Source organism: Nicotiana tabacum, chromosome 11 (genome assembly GCF_000715075.1).
Source record: "Nicotiana tabacum cultivar K326 chromosome 11, ASM71507v2, whole genome shotgun sequence".
Lineage (NCBI taxonomy): Eukaryota > Viridiplantae > Streptophyta > Magnoliopsida > Solanales > Solanaceae > Nicotiana > Nicotiana tabacum.
In genome coordinates this window covers 130,476,012-130,499,060 of record NC_134090.1, presented here as the reverse complement: position 1 = coordinate 130,499,060, position 23,049 = coordinate 130,476,012, and the positions used below count along the sequence as shown (strand labels likewise).

Below are 23,049 nucleotides of genomic sequence, written 5' to 3'. Positions count from 1 at the left end.
ACAAGAAAATAGTATTTTGACCGTTAGATATGGCTTGCATGATATCTTTATTTATCAGCACAAGAAGAATTTCCTTTAATAAGAATTCACATGCATTGCTTCACGTGGGTTTTGTTGGGATAAAAAACAGAGACTGATCTAGGATTTGAGGCTTATGAGTTTCTACTGTAATTTTAGATTAATATGTAATAATAACTGGGTTCACAGTTAGATATTTAGTGAATTTCTTAATATAAATACAGGGTCTATGCAAAAGTTACTGGGTTCTCGGGAACCTGTATTCTCTACTCTAGGTCCGCCCCTGATCAAAAATAACAAGGCATCATGTGGAAGCTAATAAAATAAATCTTGACGACGATAAACAGATGACAAAATAAAAATATATTATAAGAGAATATGATAATGTAATTTGGTCAATTGACCTAAGTATGAGAATAGTTAAGCATAGTTGGAACATTCTGAAATTATGATGGTCGAAACAAATCAAAAATATTTGAGAAAATTTGCTACAAATAATAAGAAGAGTAAGATTAAGGAGACTGCACTGCAACCTTATCTCCAGCTGTCTGGTTTTTAACTCAAGTCCTTGTTCCCAATATAGTTCTTGTCATGATAATCTCCATTAACCCCATATGTTGCAGTCTCTTGAACCAAATTTAGACGACCATTTTGTCAATCTGACTTACTAGTTTATTACTACCTTTCTGATCAGGGCGGAGCTAGCATGTCTTTTACAGGTTCGGCGAACCCAGTAACTTCGATCCAACTCATGTATTTGGGTAAATAAATTCATAAAAATATATGAATTAATAATTTAGAACCTAGTAACTTAAAGAGATTAGAATTCCGAACCCATTAACTTCAAATCCAGGCTCCGCCTCTGTTTCTGATCTAGCTAGGCTTTCACCACTCACCAGTGTCATGTCATGTTTCATATATGAAATACTAGATAGTGTGACCTCGATTTATCAATATAACAAGTTAGATGAATTCTCTCAGTAAGGAGTATCCTATTCCAAGTAAAAAATCAAACTACCTCACAAGAAGAATACATGCAAATCCAAGACATTGAATACTTTTCCCATATCGTCACATTCACCTGGAAAATCTAGAGCGTGCCTCCATTGTCCCCTGATGGCAACACCTTCTGATCTTCATGACGGTGAAGTCTTTGTTTGTTCTTTGCGTGTAATCTCTATTGTATGGATTGAAATCTTTTTGTTAAACAAATAAGCTTAGAGCAAACTGACATCTCAAAACAAGAAATGCTATAATGCTGCGTGATTTCTTAATTCGGCAAATGTTGTTGACACTGGCAATAATTCTGGTGAGTGGTAGAAGGTACCTGACGGAATAATCGAGATGCGCTCGAGCTAACCTGGACACCACCATTATCAAAACGAAAGATAAAATGGCTAAATATAACTATACCTCGTCTTCCATCCGTCCCATGATCCCTCCACAGCCACTCCATTTCCTTCATGACTCCATGTCATTTTCAGAAGGCATCTTTCTAGAAGGCATCTTTCCATACTCCATTGTCCGTTGGCCTGAGTGATTTTGATTTTGATGATTGACAAATGAACATATGCTTGAACCAGGTGCATGGACAGTGTACACATGGCACGATCAGATTTAAGCAAAAGGCTTCCATGTGCAAGGGATAAGCATAAGTGGTTATATCTGATATTCCCTGAACGAAAAGGTTACATAATTGATAAGGAGAATGACTCCTTACTTGAAGAGAACTATATCCAAGATAAGGAAAGAGTTAGAGATTGAAGTTAACTAGAACTCTTCCACCAAGGAAGAGTAAAGCATCAAGTTTCTAATTAATCCTAATCTTATTAACTCTATATATTTCAATTGCGTTCTCTTTTATAGGTGACACACACACATGTAGAAGTTAAGCAAGAATTGAGAGCAAAATAGAAAGGTTGTATAGGGTAAAATCGGTTCATATTAAAGATAATAGAGCGACTCGTGGAACCAGAGATAGACAGAAAGTGAGACAGGCGGAAACTAAGACTGGGAGCAGCAGCTTCGATTGGAACCAGAGAGCCCCCAACGGGAATGTTGCTAATGAAAATAAACGAATGTCTGCCACCCGATATCATTCAATAAAGAATATTCTGTAATATTAAATACATAGTCCGTTATAGAGAATTATGGCATTCATAGCCTGCCGTTACACATTATTCAATGGCCCTCATATATGTCATTTAAGAGGGGCTTGATTCTAGGACCTTGTTCCCTATGTATAACTATAAATATTGACTTCAACAGCCATTATAGAGGACACGAATTTTCTAACAAACTTATGCTACACATTATTCTAAGCTCAATAACATTTTATTTCTTGTTTATTGGTATTATTATTATTACCTTCTGAAGCTCTGCTCCCGGAACCAAGCTATATGATGTCTTATCTCGATTTCAATGCTAAATCTTGAATTTTTATTTAATTTATTTATCACATTGGGATCATATCGATTTGCTTGTCTATAAACGACATACAAATTCAACTGTATCGTTTTACAGGTAAATACTTTGGCGTCCACTGTGGGGCTTAGACAAATGTGTAATTGGGTTGATCCTTGCATCTATTACTAAACTATTTAATTCTTTATTTCTTAGCAAAAAATCATAAAAATGGCAGATAACGTGTCAATATCACGCACACGTTGAGGCCCAAAGAAATCAGCCTCAACACAAAGATTCGATCAGCGATACCCGTAACGAGGAGGTCTTAGCCATGCCAGTCCATGGCGGAAAATATCCACAACACGTTCGAGAGGCGACTCCTGATGATAGTGAAGACGAGTACGTTGTGGAAACGGTGAGAATATCAAGGGAGCAACAAAAGGCTATTATGGTCCATCTCTCACGACAAGATCAGGTCATGACAAAGTTGAAGCAAGCGTTGTCAGGTGCTTCCAACAACGTGAATGGTAGAGTTCCAGTTCCTCCCGGTGCTCCCGCAAACCAAACAACACAAAGGGTTGATAACAACACCCCGAGGGGTGAGGTCGACTTTGAAAGGGCCGGGAATGGCGGCGGATACGGCAAAAATAACGAGAATGATCCCTTTAAAATCAAACTCATGTAGTTTATAAGGGAAATAAACGCCCGAATGGGTCAAATCTCGGGCGCACCGCCAGTGTTAAAAGGGTCGGACTCAAAGAAATACACCTAGTTGCTGTTCAAACCAAGCGCGGAACCGGAGTTGATCCCGAAGCGGTTCAAAATGCCAAATGTGCAGAAATATGATTAGATTTCAGATCCTCGAGAGCACATCACCACCTATACAATAGCAGTGAAAGGAAACGACTTAGCTTCACACAAGATTGAATCAGTCTTATTGAAGAATTTCAGGGAGACCCTCACGAAAGGGGCCCTAACATGGTATTCACTACCCGAGCACTCAATAGATTCATTCGAGATGCTTGTGGATTCTTTTATCAAGGCCTATGCCTGGCCTAGGAAGGTATAAGACTGAAAAGCTGACATATTCAGAATTACGCAAGGAGAGTCTGAATTGTTGTGGGAGTTTGTGACTAGATTTCAGAAGGAAAGGATGTTGCTACCGGCCATGCCAGCCGAATGGGCAGTTGAGACATTTACTAAAGGGCTGAATTCGAGGAGTTCATATGCTTCTCAAAAACTGCAAGAAAGTCTTCTCGATTTCTTTACAATACCATGAGCAGATGGCCACAACCACTAAAAGTCGAAGATAAGAATAGAGGATGACTAACTCGGTTTCTCGGTGTCAACCAAGGGTCGGGACTGAGAAAAGAATAAGAAAAAGTTGAAAGATAACTTCAATGTATCGGGCTTCCGGGATTCCACCTACCCTAGATTGTCTAAATATAACTTCAATGTAAGCATAGTAGAACTGGTATCGACGATGAGGATCATTAAGGAAGTACGGTTCCTGAGGCCAATGAGATCTGACCCTATGGTGCGAATACCATGGGACTAATGGCCACTAAATTGGGGATTGTCGTCATCTGCGCGAGAAGGTGGCGATATTGTTGAAAAATAGCCATCTCAGGGAGTTCTTAAGCAACCGGACTAAGAATAATTACGGCCGCAACCGAGATAATGTGAAACCGTCAAAAGTAGGAGAAGATCCTCCTCGCCTAACAATCAACATAATTTTCGGGGAGATCGAGATTAACCGTTTAACTTTTTCGATAGAAAAAAAGATAAAGGTATCGGTGACCAATAGCAAGAGACTCCGGGAAGTCACCAAGGAAGATATCACCTTCATGGAGGAGGATGCAAATGGACTCCTACTAGCGTACAACGATGCCTTGGTAATTTTTCTTAATCTTTTAGATTTTAAAATTAAACGTGTTTTGGTGGACCCAAGAAGTTCATCCAATGGAGAGTGCTAGAGCAAGCTAAGTTGATTAGAAGCATCATTCCAGCTACAAAGCTCATCCCCGGTTCAACTTAGCAAGCATGACAACCCGAAGGGAGATCCTACTGCCCTCAAATGCCTAAGAGGTCATGAAGACGACCCTGTTTGAAGTAGTAGACGGCAATATGGGTTACATTATTATTCTTGGAAGATCATGGCTACACGAGATGAAGGTTGTGCCATCAACATACCACCAACTTCTGAAATTCCCAACTCTAAAGAGAGTTAAACAAATAAGAGGGGATCAACCGGTGGCAAGGGAGATGAACACAATCTTGGTTTCCAATATCAAAGGGAAGGAGCATGCGGCATAGCAATTATAGGAATCGACACCTGCTCCCAAGCCGAACAAAGTCAACAAGGGGGAGGAGTCGTTGGAATCCTATCAGGCACCGAGATATTTCTAGGTACCAGAAGAAATGGACGCAACCAAATCCATAGCGGAAGAACTCGAGCAAGTCGCATTGTTTGAGAAATTCTTGGAGAGGAAGTTTCTCTTGGGGACAATATTAAACTCCAAGCTCAGGTCAGGATTTATAGAATTTCTTAAATTTAACGTTGAATGTTTTGCATGGTCGCATGCGGATATGACAGGTATTCTGCCAGAGGTGGCCGTGCAAAAGTTAAGCCTGGATACTAACATCCCTCGGGTAAGGCAGAAGAAATGCCCTATTGCCGATGTTAGAAATATATTTATCAAAGAAGAGGTAACTCGATTGCTTGATATCGGTTCAATCCGAGAGGTAAACTATCCTAACTGGCTAGCTAATGTAGTAGTAGTTCCAAAAAAGAACAATAAATTTCGCATGTTCGTAGATTATAAGGATCTGAATAAGGCACGCACAAAAGACTTGTTCCCATTGCCAAACATTGATCAAATAATTGATACGATGGCCGGGCACGAGTTGATGAGTTTCCTCGATGCCTATTCTGGGTACAACCAAATCAAAATGAATCTGGAGGATTAGGAAAAAACTTTGTTCATAACAAACTTTGGCACATATTGCTATAATGTGATGCCTTTCGAGCTTAAGAACGCCGGAGCCACTTACCAGAGGCTAGTAAACAAAATGTTTAAAAAACAAATAGGAAAAAATGGAAGTTTACATAGATGATATGCTGGTTAAGTCTTTACATGCATGTGATCATCTTAAACATCTCCAAGAAACCTTTGACATCCTAAAAAAGCACAACATGAAGCTTAACCCCAAAAAATGTGCATCCGAAGTCAGCTCTGGCAAGTTCTTAGGGTTTCTGGTGTCACAAAGGGGGATCAAAGTCAATCCCGAAAAAATTAAAGCCATCGAGGACATCCCTAACTAGCTATCAAATGTGAAATAGGTTCAAAGGTTAATAGGAAGACTGGCCGCTTTAAGCAGGTTCATATCCCGATCTTCAGAAACGTGTAATCATTTCTTCTCACTTTTGAAGAAGAAGAAGAAGAACAACAACTTTGAATGGACTTCGGAATGTCAGCATGCTCTGAAATATTTGAAAAGGTATTTAGCGAGCCCTCCATTATTATCGAAACTGGAGGAAGGCGAACACTTGCTGATTTAGTTAGCGGTCTCGGAGGTAGCAGTAAGTATCATTTTAGTCTGTGAAGATGAAGGTACACAATGTCATATCTAATATGTTAGTAAAATTATAACGGGAGAAGAAACTCGCTACCCTCACCTCAAAAAATTGGCCTTAGATCTCGTAGTCGTTGCTTGAAAGCTTAGGCCTTATTTTTAATGTCACCCGATATCCGTGGTGATAATCTTTCCCTTGCGGAATATCCTTCCCAAACCTGAACTTTCAGGTCGACTAGCCAAATGGGCAGTTAAAATGAGTGAATTTGACATAGAGTATAAACCTAGGACTGCGATCAAGTCACAAGTTTTGGCCGACTTTGTGGTAGATTTCAGTCCTGGACTACAGCCTTCGGCCACCAAAGAAGCGGTGATGGTGTCCAAATTGACATTGGGAATCTAGACCTTGTTCACGGACGGAGCTTCCAACGTGAAACGGTCCAAGCTCGGGGTAGATTTAATTACGCCCTCGAGAGAGACCATGAGGCAAGCCATAAGAACTGTTCCCTTCACTAAAATTGAAGCTGAGTATGAGGCTTTGATTGCAGAACTTGAATTGGCCCGGGGACTGGACTCTGAGGTCACCGAAATCAAATACGATTCCTAACTAGTAGTAAATTAGGTATACAGGATCTTCGACACCAAAGAGTAAAGCATGCAACAATATATAGTAAAAGTCCTGACTCTGCTCGCGCAGTTCAGGGAATGGTCAATCATCCATATCCCAAGAGAAGAAAATGCGGAAGCAGACACACTAGCTAATCTAGGAGCATCCACCGAAATGAAGGGGTCAGACTTTGGTACGGTCGTGCAGCTTATGCGTTCGGTATTGTATGTAGACAGTTATTATTAAGTAAACGCGGCCAATTTTTTCTGGGATTGGAGAAATGAGATCATCGACTATTTTGAGCATGACAAACTACCCGAAGATCATAAGGTATCCCAGGTACTATGTACTAAAGCAGCCCGTTACTGCTTCAGGGGAGGTCAATTGTACATAAAATCTTTCCAAGGCCCGTTGGCCCGATGTTTAGGAGCCTCCGAGGCTAATTACATCATGAGAGAAGCTCATGAAGGAATCTGTTGAAATCACTAGGGTGAGGATTCCTTAGTATTAAAGCTAATTAGGGCAGGATGGAATAAAGAGTTAAGGCATATGTTCAGAAATGTGATAAGTGTCAACGCCATGCACCGTTGGTGCATCAACCAGAAAAACTATTGCATTCGGTATTATCACCTTGGCCATTCATGAAATGGGGGATGAACATAGTCGGTCCACCGTCGCCGGCTCCCGGTAAGGTATGATTTATTTTGATTTTAACTGACTACTTATCTAAGTGGGTTAAAGCAGGTCCTTACCAGAAAATCAACGAGCTCGAAGTGGTCGATTCCTGTGGGAGAACATAATTTGCAGGTTCGGGATTCCAAGGGAAATATCCTGTGACAATGGGCCACAATATATAGGCGCAAAGGTCACAAAATTCCTTGAAGACTTGAAAATCAAAAGAATCACATCATCGTTGTTGCGCCCCTCTTTTCCCCTCCGTGGAGAGAGGAGTCCGGTTTCGACATTCATGGGGGGTAATAACTCATTTCCTTTTGGGAATTGGGTATTTGAAGAGTCGCCACCTAGCGGGTTATGGTGCGTTAGGACACCTAGAGCGATTAACTCTTGGATTGGTTTACATGACCAGAAATTAGGGTAAGGGCTCGGAATGACCTCGAGAGGAAGGTGTTAGGCACCCCTCGTGGTCCACAACTATGGGTCTCAGCCGAACTTATATTTACGAATTAGTCCATTAACCAATAAAAAGTTGAATCAGATAGGTTGCAAGTAAAGCACGTTGTATAACTCAAATAATAAGATAAAGATTTTGAACAAGTTGTATAAAATAAGTTTTAAACAAAAAGGGAATTTTGGGAAAAGGAGGAGTCATAGGTTGGTCAGCCTATAGGATAACCCCACATAATGTCCGGTAAACACTCCTCAATGAGGGGCTACACGTGACATTAGCGCATAGTTATCATATCCCATATCTACCCTTCCCACCCCCTTAGTGGTCATTAAAGCGAGTGTTGGTCAGCGATCTCTATTGTGTGCTATTACCCGTCCCTTCTTAATAGTCCTGGAGGGATTTAGGACCTCTACCTATAGGTGGTTCTAGACAGACCCCTAAGGTTTAAAGGAGAAAATACTAAGGCGACATGCAAGAACAATTAGGACCTTAGCACATAAGGCAGGAAAGAAGCAATTAAAGGCTCAAGTTTACCTCCACAAATAATGCACATAAGTAGCACGACTCAAACACAAATAAGGGCCTTTTGTTAAATAGTATCCTAAGACATGATGTCTAAGTGAATATCAAGACATAGAAGATAGACAATTTATTTTATAAACTCAAAAGTAATGGCCCTATTAGTTTGCCTACTAATTTATTAAGCCTGTTAAATCAGAACAACATTAAGTGATAGAAATAGTTTCAGAATTGCAAGATTTTGAAAATGCCCTATAGGCTTGCCTATACGCGAAATACTGATAACTACGTTTTATATAGTAAAAGAAGGCAGTTTTTTTTAAAACAGACTCTTGAATCCTTTTAGGCATGCTGTCTAGTGATAGATTAAAGCTGGTTTTGAGAATTCATCTCAAGGAAAACAAACCACTAATTAAACTAGTTTCGAAATGAACTAATCGTGGACTATATTGATTTATTCATACTAAAATGGTTTAAATCTATAGGTAGAATTTCTGGTGTTGTTCCCTATAGGCATGATATCTAATTGTATTTAAAAATTGATGTTAGAAACTGGTAGGCATGGTAACAAATGAAAGAACATATAATATCTGTTATAATAGAAGTTGGATTAGATCATATCCTATTGGCATGGTATCTACTTGTGAAGTTGATTTTAAGACCTATAAACATGCTTTCTATTATTGGAAACACTTGAGACCTATAGGCATGATTTCTAACATAGTAAGGCAAACATATCAAAAATATAAAGTCCCATTGGCATGGTTTCTACCCGTATTACCCCATAAATATGTAACTACCTACCCTTTTTACTAGTTGCCCCAATATTCATTTACAAATTATTACAGACCATATGAATGAATTACATAAATAGATAAAAAGGAAAATAAGAAGTTAAACTATAGGGAGCCTGAAGCAGGCCCAAGTGATTTCCCAAAACCTCCAATAGCCTCAAATGCCAATTTCATAGACAACATTATTGTCTAGGTACGTCAAAGTTTCCTAAGGATCTCAAGGATCCCGAGCAGTGCTCACACCTAGACTTGGTAACCAAATTGAATAAGTGCAGTATGGAAGGGCCAGCCTCAGTGTTCTAGAGTTCATAGGGTTCTCAAGAGGATCCCAAGGTAGTACACACAATGGAGGGGGCAGAACCTAGTGACTTAGGAGTAGGGTGATAGTGCTTGACATAGTTTGAAAGATTTCAGTAGGAAAACAGTATTAAAAGACATTTGCTTGAAATGGTTTTGTAAAAAACATATAGGGAGTTATTGAATAATACAATTTTAAAAGAGGTAAGTGATCAGCAATCAACCAAACCAAATACAGAACTAGAAGAAGTTCATCAGCACTTCAATACATGAAGTCAGACAAGTGCACACATCCACTTAAGGGGTAATGGGGATTTGGGGTAAGCATAGGGTACATAGTAAACATAGATACACATAGGTACAGAACCAGAGGGGCCCTTAAAAGGGGGTCAAGACTTTTTAAAGTATAGCAAGAACTGTAGAGTTAATACAGAATCAAAAAGCTTAGGATAGCCAATTACTTTACACAGGAAGGGGGCATGTCAAGGATCAGGGAAACATAGACACATTAAGACATACTAGAAGGGGATCCTAAGGGGTATATAGCATGCAGTAAAGAAGACAATGAAGTAGATATGCTAATTGCAGGTTGAACAACAAAACCATAGATAAAAGCATATTAGAAACATGACAAATTAAAGTAATAGGAGGAGCATATTGTTTTTGGGAGTTGAATTAAAATTGGAATATACCAGTAAAGGGGATAGTAAACACAAAGTGAAAGAGAACCTAGTAGTCAGCCTTGGCTTGCAGCCGACTGACTTTAGACAGTAGTAAGTGACACAAAAGAGAGCAGAAAGCTTTTTAATGTGAAAGAGAGAGTTTTTGAACCAATGTTCGTATGTTTGTGTTAATGAGAGTGTGTGTATATATAGCATTTCGAAACTAGATAAAAATAAGGAAAGAATTATAGTAGCATAGTGTTATGGAACCAAATACTAATCAGAATCAAATCAATGCAAGTACTCCTTTAATTAAAGGGTAATCAACCAACAGTAATAGGCAGAAATGATTAAGGAAAGAAATCAAGTAGAGCATAAGGTACAAAATAGACAATTAGGGGTAAGTACATTGGTGTTTAATTAAGGAAACAACTAATGAAGAATCAGTAAAATACTCGGTTAACCAAATAAGGTAAGAAAATAATATAAAGTTGCAGAATATGGAAATAATCGAAAATCAGCATATAGTAAATCATGGAATCAAGGATTTGAAATTACTGATTTAAGGAGGGTAACATGGGTTCCATGAATAAGCAAATAAACAAGTTAAAACAGGAGAATCGAAAGTTTAAAGGGAAGTTTTTCAAATCAAGCCAAGAAACAAGGAGCTCAGAGTTAATCAAGGAGAGAGTCATGAGTCAATGTTTCAACATATAAATAGAGTGAGATAGGAGTAACCAAACATAGCAAGCAAAGAGGCAAGTCTTGACCAGTCAAGAAGAACACAAGCACATAGAGCTGATGTAGGTTAGGCATAAGAAACTCAGTAGAAACACATTCGAAGCAAGATAGTCACAGGAGGCAAGCATGGCATTAGAAGAGCCATTGGAGGCTTAGGATTTGATGGGAGATCACCGGAGAATACCAGAGAAGAGAGGTCGGTGGTTAAAAGGGCTAGGGTTAGGTTGAGTTGATGAGAGAGGAGAGGATATAAGAGAATACAGAGGCGGCGGATTTGGGGAAATGAGATAGGGCTAGGGTCGTTTAGGATTAAAAAAGGAAGGAGTTAAAACGGGTCGTTGATCTCTCAGATCAACGACCATGATTTAATTAGTTTTGGGTCGAGTAGGCGGGTTTAGGGTTTGGGTCGAGTAATTTAATATGAAATTGGGCTGGGGTTGGGTTAAAATTAAGGCAAAAATTGAAATGTAATATCGCTATATTTTAAATAGCCAATTTATCCCGATATAATTTATAATAAATAATAAATAATTCCTAAAAAATATTTTTGTGTACCAAAATAATTTAAAATATATATTTAACATTTTATAAATATAGAAGATCAATTTTATGCATATAAATGTAATTATACATTAACATGGGTAATATTGCAATTATATGCAATTTAGCTTTACAAATACAAAATGCAATTATAAAAATGCATAAAAAATATTTTAACCATATTTTGGAATAAATATAAAAATTAAATGACTAAATCACCACAAAAATAATTTGAGGGATAATTATTGCGGATTTTATGAGTAAAAGGGAAGGAAATAAATCAATTTAAAATCTTTAAAATTATGGGAAAATTATAACAACCTTGTGCATGCTTATATATGAATATATATGGTATTTTGAAGGTATTTATTCATATAAAAAATATATAAAAAATTGGGTATCAACAGCTGCCCCTCTTTACCTGGGAAGGATGAAAGAGTTTTCGGGTAAAGAAATGATGGCCAATTTTGACCGGACGGGATGTTTTGAAGGACAGAGGCCGGACTCCGGTGTTCGAGTTATCTACATATCCCTGTTTTTACAGGAATCAGGCCATGTGTAGTTCTGGATTAATCTGCGGAATATGCCGATGAAATTACTGCAAGAACGGACACGATGCGGAAGCGACTACGGTGAGCGGTTAAAGCTCGGGATGGTTGGAGGGAACTGGAGTGAGATCGATCCTACTAGGATAGCGGTTGCTTACTGGTTACCTGCAGATAAACGATGTTACAAACGTGTATTTGCAAAAAATTAAGCATGATGCAAATTCCCTTTGGACCATGAAGGTTGTCTTCAGACGGTTAAAGATGAAGTCCTCAGACCATGACGTCCTTGGCCATGAATTGTTTAGTGAGGGATTCACAGGACATGAAAATGATTTTTTCGGGCCATGAAGATGGTGCCTCCGAACCATGACGCCTTTGAATAATGATATGCAAGTTTGAGAGATCCGCATGCCATGGAATGGTGTCTTCCGGCTATGACGATGATGCCTTTAGACTATGACGCCTTTGGATAGTTTGGCTATATTTCAGCACATGATATGCAATGATATGGTGTTAACAAGACAAGGCTTAGTTTTGTGAAATGGAGGGCACAACTTAGCCAGATTGGAAAGTAAATAGATAATGCTAGAAATAGAGCAATATTCGTCCCAAGGGACATTGCTTAATCCCATGCAGACGGGGAGGCACGGATTAGCCTCATGCAAGTACGGAGGAAGAGATTAGCCTCATGCAAGTATAGAGTCAGGGATCAGACTCATGCAAATATGGAGGCAGGTATCAGCCTCATGCGGGTATGGAGTCAAGGGCTAGACTCATAAAAATTAGGGAGGTAGGGATTAGATTCATTCTAATGTGGAGGCAGGGATTAGCGTCATGCTAATGTGGAGGCAAGGATTAGCCTCATGGAGTCAAGGATTAGACTCATGTAAATGGGGAGGCAAGGATTAGCCTCATGGAGTCAAGGACTAGAAGGATTAGCCTCATAGAGTCAAGGATTAAACTCATGCAAATGGGAGGCAAGGATTAGCCTCATGCAAATGTGGAGGCAGGGATTAGCCTCATGCAGGTGTGGAGCCAAGGATTAGACTCATGCAAATTAGGGAGGCAGGGATTAGTCTCATGCAAGTATATGGTCAAGGATTAGACTCATGCAGATAGGGAGGCAAGGATTAACCTCATGCAAATGTGGAGGCAGGGATTAGCCTCATGCTAATGTAGAGGCAAGGATTAGCCTCATGCAAATATAGAGGAAAGGATTAGCCTCATGCAGTTATGGAGGCAAGGATTAGCCTCATGGAGTCAAGGATTAGACTCATGCAAATGGGGATGCAAGGATTAGCCTCATGGAGTCAAGGATTAGACTCATGCAAATATGGAGGCAGGGATTAGCCTCATGCAGGTATGGAGCCAAGGATTAGACTCATGCAAATATGGAGGCAGGGATTAGCCTAATGCAGATATGGAATCAAGGATTAGACTCATGTAAATAGGGAGGCAGGGATTAGCCTCATGCAGATATGGAGTTAAGGATTAGACTCATGCAAATAGGGAGGCAGGGATTAGCCTCATGCAAGTATGGAGTCAAGGATTAGACTCATGCAAATAGGGAGGCAGGGATTAGCCTCATGCAAGTATGGAGTCAAGGATTAGACTCATGCAAATAGGGAGGTAGGGATTAGCCTCATGCATGTATGGAGTCAAGGATTAGACTCATGCAAATATGGAGGCAGGGATTAGCCTCATGAAGATATGGAGTCAAGGATTAGACTCATGCAAATTGTGAGGCAGGGATTAGCCTCATGCAAGTATGGAGGCAAGGAATAGCCTCATGCAGAGAGCAAGTAGCAAGTAAGAGTAGTATATGTCTTAGATGGAAATATATTCGGTGTCTGGTGGCCTGATTGATAGTAAATTATCTTTGTGTATACATGTTTTGCGAATGCTATCGTTACGTTGAATGTGCCTGCGTTCAAAGAAAAATTATAAGTTTTGTGGGGGAAAGGTTGGTTCATGCTCCTGTCGTTGGCTTTGCTTTGCTCAGTTCTGAAAGCCTTTCGAGTTCCCGTGGGTGACACCTGACCGTTATAAAATAGAGTTCGAAAATATGCAATTATTGATAAATAATAGAGCTGTTATAGAAATGTATTAATATAGCGAGTAATTTTGATGAACTAGTGACTGTAACACATCTCAAAGGCATTGCAACTCTCTCATATTGGAACTTTGAGGGTCCTCCTCAAAATTCTGCCTTAGTTTGGTAGATGATCTTTGACTATTTGCGGATGATGGACCCTGCTAAACCTTTTCCAAAATTTTGAGAATCCTTCTCAAAATTCTGCCCTAGTTCTTAACTGATTACTGACCTTCTAGCACATGTTGGTGTTGGCTGGACTTGCTCCGGAATTTTGAGGACCCTCCTTAAAATTCTGCCCCAGTTTCTGATCTTGGGGGAAATGAAAATTTTATTATGATATGACCGAACCTATAAGGTTTCCTACGTATCCCCTCCTAAACGGGAATCAGGTCAAGCGTAGTTCAATTACATCAAGTGAGGAAATGTAAAATATCTAAGCATAGTATCTCTTGACTGCGTCTGAATTGATTGGTTTCAGCCAAAATTCTCCGTCCATTTCTGCAAGTATGAGTGCTCCTCCTGTCAGTACCATGTGAACCATGCAAGGAACTTGCCAGTTTGGGGACACTTTCCCTTTGGCTTCATCTTGATGTGGGAAGATCTTCTTCAGCACCAACTGGCCTGGTGCAAATTGCCTTGGTTTGACCCTTTTGTTGAAAGCTCTAGACATTCTGTTCTGGTAAAGTTGGTTGTGGCATGTTGAGTTCATCCTCTTTCCATCGATAAGGGACAATTGTTCATAGCGACTCCTTATCAACTTTGCATCGCGAGTTCAGTTTCCTGTATGATTCTTAAAGAAGGGATCTCCACCTCGACTAGGATGATAGCCTTGGTACCATAAACCAACATGTAGGGAGTTGCTCCGGTTGATATGCGAACCGTGGTGCGGTACCCCAACAGAGCGAAGGGTAACTTCTCATGCCATTGTTTGTGGTTCTCTACCATTTTCCTTAAAGGGATGTTTTTCAAATCAAGCCATGAAATAAGGAACTCAGAGTTAATCAAGGAGAGAGTCATGAGTCAATGTTTCAGCATATAAATAGAGTGAGATAGGAGTAACCAAACATAGCAAGCAAAGAGCCAAGTCTTGACCAGTCAAGACGAACACAAGCACATAGAGCTGATGTAGGTTAGGCATAAGAAACTCAGTAGAAACACATTCGAAGCGAGATAGTCATAGAAACTCAAACAAGAACAGGCCAGTCACACAATCAAACGAAAAAAACTAGAAAAATTAGGGCTTTCAACATAGGCGAGTTGACGAGGTAGTAAACCCACAGAATCAGTCAAAATATGCAAGAAACAGAAGTGTAAACATAAAAATTAGTTTAAATAAAGTTTTAGAAGAAGTTCCGAAAACCCTAATTTTAGAAGAAGATGAAAAGCACTTGGAATCAACGATTCTCGTAAAAGAGTTCCAAGGATAGTGTAAAACATTAAAGAAACAAACTTGAATCATTATAAATCTGTACAGATCTAAGAGATATAGGAAGAAATTAGGGTTTCAGAAGAAATCCATATAGAGATGAAAGAACCTGTCTAAAATCCCAAGGATCGAAACAAATACCGCATGATTTTGCTCGAAATCACACTGAAGTAGCCAAGCACAGACAAGTGACGAACCCTAAATGCAAGTCGGCATGGCCCTGGGCCCTTGAAGACCTTAGAGAAGGCAAGCATGACATTAGATGAGCCATTTGAGGCTTAGGAGTTGATAGGAGATCACCGGAGAAGACTGGAGAAGAGAGGTCGGTGGTTAAAAGGGCTATGGTTAGGTTGAGTTGCTGAGAGAGGGGAGGAGATGAGAGAATATAGAGGCGGCGGATTTGGGGGAATGATATAGAGTTAGGGTCGTTTAGGATTAAAAAAGGAAGGAGTTAATACGGGTCGTTGATCTCTCAGATCAACGACCATGATTTAATTGGTTCTGGGTCAGATAGGCGGGTTTAGGATTTGGGTCGGGTAATTTAATATGAAATTGGGCTGGGGTTGGGTTAAAATTAAGGCCAAAATTGAAATGTAATCTGGCTATATTTTAAATAGCCAATTTATCCCTATATAATTTATAATAAATAATAAATAATTCCTAGAAAATAATTTTGTGTACCAAAACGATTTAAAATATATATTTAACATTTTAAAAATATAGAAGATCAATTTTATGTATATAAATATAATTATACATTAACAGGGCTAATATTGCAATTATATGCAATTTTGCTTTAAAAAAAGAAAATGAAATTATAAAAATGCATAAAAATATTTTAACCATATTTTGGCATAAATATAGAAATTAAATAACTAAATCACCACAACAATAATTTGAGGGATAACTATTGGGGATTTTATGAGTAAAAGGAAAGGAAATAAATCAATTTAAAATCTTTAAAATTATGGGAAAATTATAACAACCTTGTGCATGCTTATATATGCATATATATATATATATATATATATATATATATATATATATATATATATATATATATATATATATATGTGTGTGTGTGTGTGTGTGTGTGTGCGCGCGCGCGCGCGTGTGTGTGCGCGCTATTTAGAAGGTGTTTATACATATAAAAAATATAGGGAAAAATTAAGTATCAACAATCGTCATACCACGTGAGCACAAACGGTCAAGCGAAATCAACAAACAAAGTGATTATTCAAATTCTCAAAAAGAGATTAGAAGCAGCTAAAAGCAAATGGCCCAAAGAGTTATCGGGAGTGTTGTGGGCGTACCGAATATCAGCCAAGTCAAGCACAGGAGAGACACCTTTCTCTCTCGTGTACGGAGTAGAACCCCTGATCCAGGATCCACTTATTCCTATGTATCGTCTTACTTTTCTCCATATTTAGGTATACCCTGTGATTCTTTGAGTTCTCCTGTTTATGTGTCCATGCATGTGGGATATCCCATTATTGTTGACCGTGTGTATTAGTTGTGTTTAGTTGTTCTTGGTGGTTTTGAGACCAGAGTTGATCTATTGTTGCTCAGTATGGTAGATTTTGATGTTATTTTAGGCATGGACTGGTTGTCTCCCTATCATGCTATTCTTGATTGATGGATTGGTTGTCGCCCTATCATGGTATTGATTTGTTACCGGACACTCAGCTCACTTCTATTCCACCATATCGTATGGCCCCAATAGAGTTGAAAGAGTTAAAGGAGCAGTTGCAGAAGTTGCTTGATAAGGGTTTCATTCGGCCTAGTGTATCACCTTGGGGTGCTCCGATCTTGTTTGTAAAGAAGAGAGATGGTTCTATGCGCATGTGTATTGATTATCGTCAGTTGAACAAGGTTATGGTGAAGAACAGGTATCCACTGCCACATATTGATGACCTATTTGATTAGATACAAAGTGTCAGAGTGATCTCGAAGATTGGCTTGCGTTCATGCTATCATCAATTGAAGATTCAGGAGCCTGATATCCCGAAGACTACCTTCAGGACTCGGTATGATCATTACGAGTTCCTTGTTATGTTATTTCTGAGCCGAGTCGAGTTTTGGATTGTGTGATTTCTTGGTCTTCTATTTATAATCGTATCAGAGAGCGTCAGTATGACGACACCCATTTGCTTGTCCTCAAGGACACGGTTTAGCACGGCGATGCCAAAGAGGTCACTATTGGGGATGATGATGTATTACGGATGCAAGGCAGGCTATGTGTACCCAATATAGATGGTTTGCGTGAGCTGATTCTTCCAGAGGCCTACAGTTTGTAGTACTCCATTCATCTGGGTTCTGCCAAGATGTATCAGGACTTGAGGCAGCACTATTGGTGCAAAAGGATGAAGAAGAACATATTGGAATATGTAGCTCGGTGCCTAACTGTCACCAGGTGAAGTATGAGCATCAGAGGCTTGGTGGTTTGCTTCATATGCTAGAGATCCCTAAGTGGAAGTGGGAGCATATCACTATGGATTTTGTTGTTGGACTCCTACAGACTTAGAAGAAGTTTGAAGTGGTATGGGTTATTGGGGATAGGTTGACCAAGTTAGCACATTTCATTCCAATGGCAGTTACCTATTCTTCAAATCAGTTAGCTGAGATCTATATCCGCGAGATCATCCGTCTTCACGGTGTGCCCATATCGATCATTTCTAATCGAGATATGCAGTTCACCTCATACTTCTGGAGGACCGCATAGTATGGGTTAGGCACGCAGGTGGAGTTGAGTACATCATTTCATCCCCAGACGAACGGACGGTCCGAGTGCACTATTCAGATATTTGAGGATATGCTTCGCGCTTGCATTATGGATTTCGGGCGTTCTTGGGATCAATTCTTGCCACTTGCGGAGTTTGCCTACAATAACAGCTACCAGTCGAGCATTCAGATGGCTCCCTATGAGGCATTATACGGGAGGCAGTGTCGTTTTCCAGTTGGGTGGTTCAAGCCGGGGGAGGCTCGATTGTTAGATACAGATTTAGTACAGGATGCCTTAGATAAGGTCAAGATTATTCAGGATCCATTTCGCACCGTTCAGTCTAGGCATGAGAGTTATGTGACCGTAGATTTCGTGATGTTGCATTCATGATTGGAGAGAGGGTACTGCTCCGGGTTTCACCCATGACGGGCGTGATGAGGTTCGGGAAGAAGGGCAAGTTGAGCCCTATGTATATTGGACCCTTTGAGATTCTTGAGAGAGTGGGTTAGGTGGCCTAAAAGCTCGCATTGCCACCTCATTTATCAGCAATCTATCCGGTGTTCCATGTGTCCATGCTCCGAAAGTATCATGGTGATCCGTCTCATGTGTTAGATTTTAGCTCAGTTCAATTGGACAAGGATTTGACTTATGAGGAGGAGTCGGTGGCTATTCTAGCCCGGTAGTTCCGGCAATTGAGGTCTAAGAGTTATCCTTCGGTTTGAGTGCAGTGGAGAGGTTAGTAGATCGAAGCAACCACGTGGGAGTCCGAGACGGACATGTGGAGTAGATATCCATAACTTTTCACCAGTCTAGGTACTTTTCTATGTCCGTTCGAGGACGATCATTTGTTTTAGAGGTAGAGAATGTGATGACCCGATAGGTCATTTATAGTTTTACCTTCATTTCTGTATTTCGAGACTTGCATAGCTCCGTTTAGCCTTCCTCGATTTGGGTGTGCAGTTCGTGTCCTTTTTCCTGAAGGGTTTTATGAGAAAATTGATGAAAATATAAAATCATGCCTTAAACTCATTTGAGTTGACTAAGGTCAACATTTTGTATAAACAGACCTGGATTAGTGTTTTGATGGTCCCGGTGGATCCATATCATGATATGGGACTCGGGCGTATGCCCGAAATCAAATTCAGAAGTCTCTAACTTGATTCATCATAATTTGTTCAAAACTAGAAGCTTAAAGGTTTAAAGAATTAATAAGTTTGACTGTAGTTTGAATTTGATGCTACCGGGTTCGGATGTCAGTCCCAGAACTTGGTATAGGTTTATTTCAGTATTTATGACTTGTCTGCAAAATTTGGTGCAAAACGGAGCTGATTTGACATGATTCGCACGTCCGGTTGAGAAATGGCATGTTCTTAAGTTTCATTGAAAATTTCATTTGTTTTTGTATCCGATTCAAAGTTTTTGGTGTTATTTTAGTGTTTTGATCGCGTGAGCGAGTTTGTATGATATTTTTACACTTGTGTGCAAGTTTGATTTAGAACCCCGAGGTCTCGGGTGAGTTTCGAATAGGATGCAGACGTTTTTGAATTTAGGAGAAAATGTTGGTTTAGCTTCTACTAGTTTCTGGTACACGTTTCTTCACGATCGCGAAGATACTCCCATGATCACGAAAAGTAGTTTGGGGACTGGGGTAGATTTACTCATCGCAAACGCCATGGCTTGTACGCGAACGCGAAGCTTTGGGGGTTTCTCATCGCGAAAGCGGACAGCCTTATGCTAACGCGTAGTATTGAGGGACCTGGGAAGGGGGATCTATGGTTTGCTCTACGTAAACGCGAGCGCTGGCTCGCGAACACGAAGGCTTGGGGGGGAAGGGGGAATCCTTCGCGAATGCGTGAGGAAAGTCGCGAGCACGGTAGGCCATTTGGACCGCTGTGCATCGCGAACGCGGCAAGCCCTTTGTGAATGCGAAGAAGGCCTAACGCCCGGACCTTAACACATTCCAAACACGGGATTTCTCTCATTTTTCACCATCTTTTCATTAAAGCTTGGCCAAGAGGCGATTTGGAGGAGAAATTCCATCACCCTTTCATAGGTTAGTGTAATTTAACTGATTTTCTTCAATTTCCATCATCATCCACTAATTTCTAGCCTTCATGGTAGAAAATTAGGGATTTGGGAAGAATTGGAGGGGGTTAGGTTTGTAAATTTGGGATTTAGACCTCAAATTGAGGTCGAATTTCGAAACTAATTACATACTCGATCTTGAAGGTGAATGGCTAAATGGGTTTTGGTCCGAATCTCGGGTTTTGACCAAGCAAGCCTAGGGTTGACTTTTGTTGACTTTTTGGGAAAAGTGTAAAGATCTTAACTTTATGTCTTGTAATTTATTTTCCTAGCATTATTTGATGTTATTGAGTTGATTTTGGTTAAATTCGATTGGTTTGGAGGCGAATTTTAGAGGAAAGGCACCGATAGAGCTTTGATTTGCTTGCGAAGCGAGGTAAGTGTTGTGTCTAACCTTGATTAGAGGGAAGTAGGAACCCTTGAGCTATGTGCTATGTGAATTACTTGTGTAGTGGTGTATAAGCGAGGTGACGAGTGTATATACACCATCAAAAATACCTGTTTCCATGTTTTCCCTTATTTCATTAATTATTTTATTCGATGTCTCAACTGTTACATACTTTAATTGCTTCTTATGCCTTAACTTCTACTTGTCATTTATTATTCTAGTATTAAAAATATCTAGTTTCTCTAAGCTTCCATGATTAACTGTTACTTGCCCAAATTAACTTACTTGTACTCCTTAATTGTCATTTATTTAACTTGTCTTGCTGCTTAGTACTAAATATAGCAATTCTTTGTTTGGTATGAGATTTCCTTCATGGTTCTGCTTTCATATTCGTTAATTGTAGAGATCCCAGTGGTTTGAGTTGTTGAATTGATTTTATTTATTGATTAGTGTTTATGGATCTGGTTGCATGCAGGTGGAATAAGGGATGATTAATATCAATATGATGGGATCAGGTTGCATGCCGCAACAGATGAAATAAGGGAAGATTATGATATTGACTCTGATTATATAATGGTGATTGGGTTGCGCACTGCAACATATTTTACTTGTTATTATTGACAGTGATATGGTTAAGGGAGGATCATGCTTGTACGGTGGGATCGGGTTGCGCGTCGCAGCGATTTGCGTGTTTTTATTCCTTGTTGTATTGTGTTGGATTCGGTGTTTCGTACGAGATTCTGAGGATTGGTATTCCTGGTTTTACTGGTTTTCGAGGATTGAGTGTATTGTCATGAGTTAACTACTTTATTTTCCTCTATTTCCTTTCCTGTCATTATTATTATACTGCGTATAAGTTATTGTAAGTGACATGCCTTAGCCTCGTCACTATTTCGTCGAGGTTAGGCTCGACACTTACAGGGTACATGTGGTCCATTGTACATCTGCACTTCTTGTGCAAACTTTGGAGTCGGTCCCAGCGTCGGTCAATAGATTGCTCGGATCGGACATCTGACCGATACTTGAGGTACAGTTGTTTGGCGTTCACTGAAGTACCCTTCTACTTTATCCTAGTTGTTTATTCCTTTTCAGACAGTTTTACTTTCATTCAGACCATTATCTGTATTATTCTAGTTGCTCGTGCACTTGTGACACCAGTTCTGGGTTGTATTTAGATATTTCGGTTTGCTATGAATTTTTGCACTTTATTTCAGTTCTATTACAGTTATTTCAGTTTTAATTGGCATCAGTTAATTTGATTTGTTAAAAATGGCTTAATACTATACCAACGTTGGCTTGCCTAGCAATTAAAATGCAAGACGCCATCAGGGTCCCGAGGGTGAGAATTCCGGATCGTGATATTGAGGGGGTATAATTACACTCTGCAATCCCAATGGGAGCTGAGAATTGCTAGTAATTACATTGTGTAATTACAAGGTTATTTTTTTGAATCTCTTTTTTTTTTCTTTTTTTTCTATTCTATTTTATTTTTTATTTATTTTTTAACTTTTAAAATTCTTTTTTTAAATTTTTTTTTAATTTATTTATTTTTATTTCCTTACTTCTCATTTCCCAACCTCTACTTCACGTATTTCTACATAATATCTCATATTTTATTTTTTAAATTATATTCTTTATTTTTTTGTTACACTTAGCTATGTTATAATTCTTATGTTAGAAAATTATACCTCGTAATCTTAGAAAGATAAGTCATCTACAAACTTGACTTATAATGAGTGATGTCATTAAAGTTGAACTTTGTTATAAATGAGGTTATATGCAAACTTAACTATGTTAAAATAATTAGATTGTTTTTTAATATTTAAATAATATTCGCATTTTCCAATTTTTACTTCTTGTGATTCCATATAGTTGCTCATATTTTTTGTTCTTTCATTTTCTTTATTTAGCATAACTGTGCTATTATTCTAGTTTTAAAAATACTCTTCATAATATCAGAAATAATAAATCATTAATAAACTTAGCATATAATGAGTGGTTCCATTAAAGTAGAATCTCATTGTTAAATAAGGTTATAGACTTATATTTTTATTTTATTTTAAATTATATTTACTTAAATTATGTTGAAACTTATTTTATGTTATGTCGTAATTTAACAAAAGAGCATTATGATAATTTTTTTTTGATTTTGAATATATGTTATATTTTCGCTTCAATTTATTTGCTTTAGTAGTATTTACTTAATAATTCAGATTGCATGCCATTCATTTTTCAATTAGAATTGATAGATTATTTTTTCGTAAAATATTTGAGTAAATGTTATAGCATTATATTTATAAATATTAAGCATCTTATCAAGCATGCAGTCCATGATGTTCTTACAAAATATGTACTTTTAATTTTTATAATTGATTAAAGAAAAATATTATTAATTTTAAAAATATATATTAATTATTTTTACAATATTATTTACAAATATATAATTAATAATTAATATATTTTCAAGAAACAATATCTATCTTAAATGTCAAATTT

General features: G+C 38.7%; 1 pseudogene; it reads right to left on the bottom strand.

Annotated features, from left to right (window-relative positions):
• LOC107803271 (SNF1-related protein kinase regulatory subunit beta-2-like) overlaps window positions 1–23,049 on the bottom strand; it is a 31,286-nt pseudogene that overhangs the window by 451 nt on the left and 7,786 nt on the right.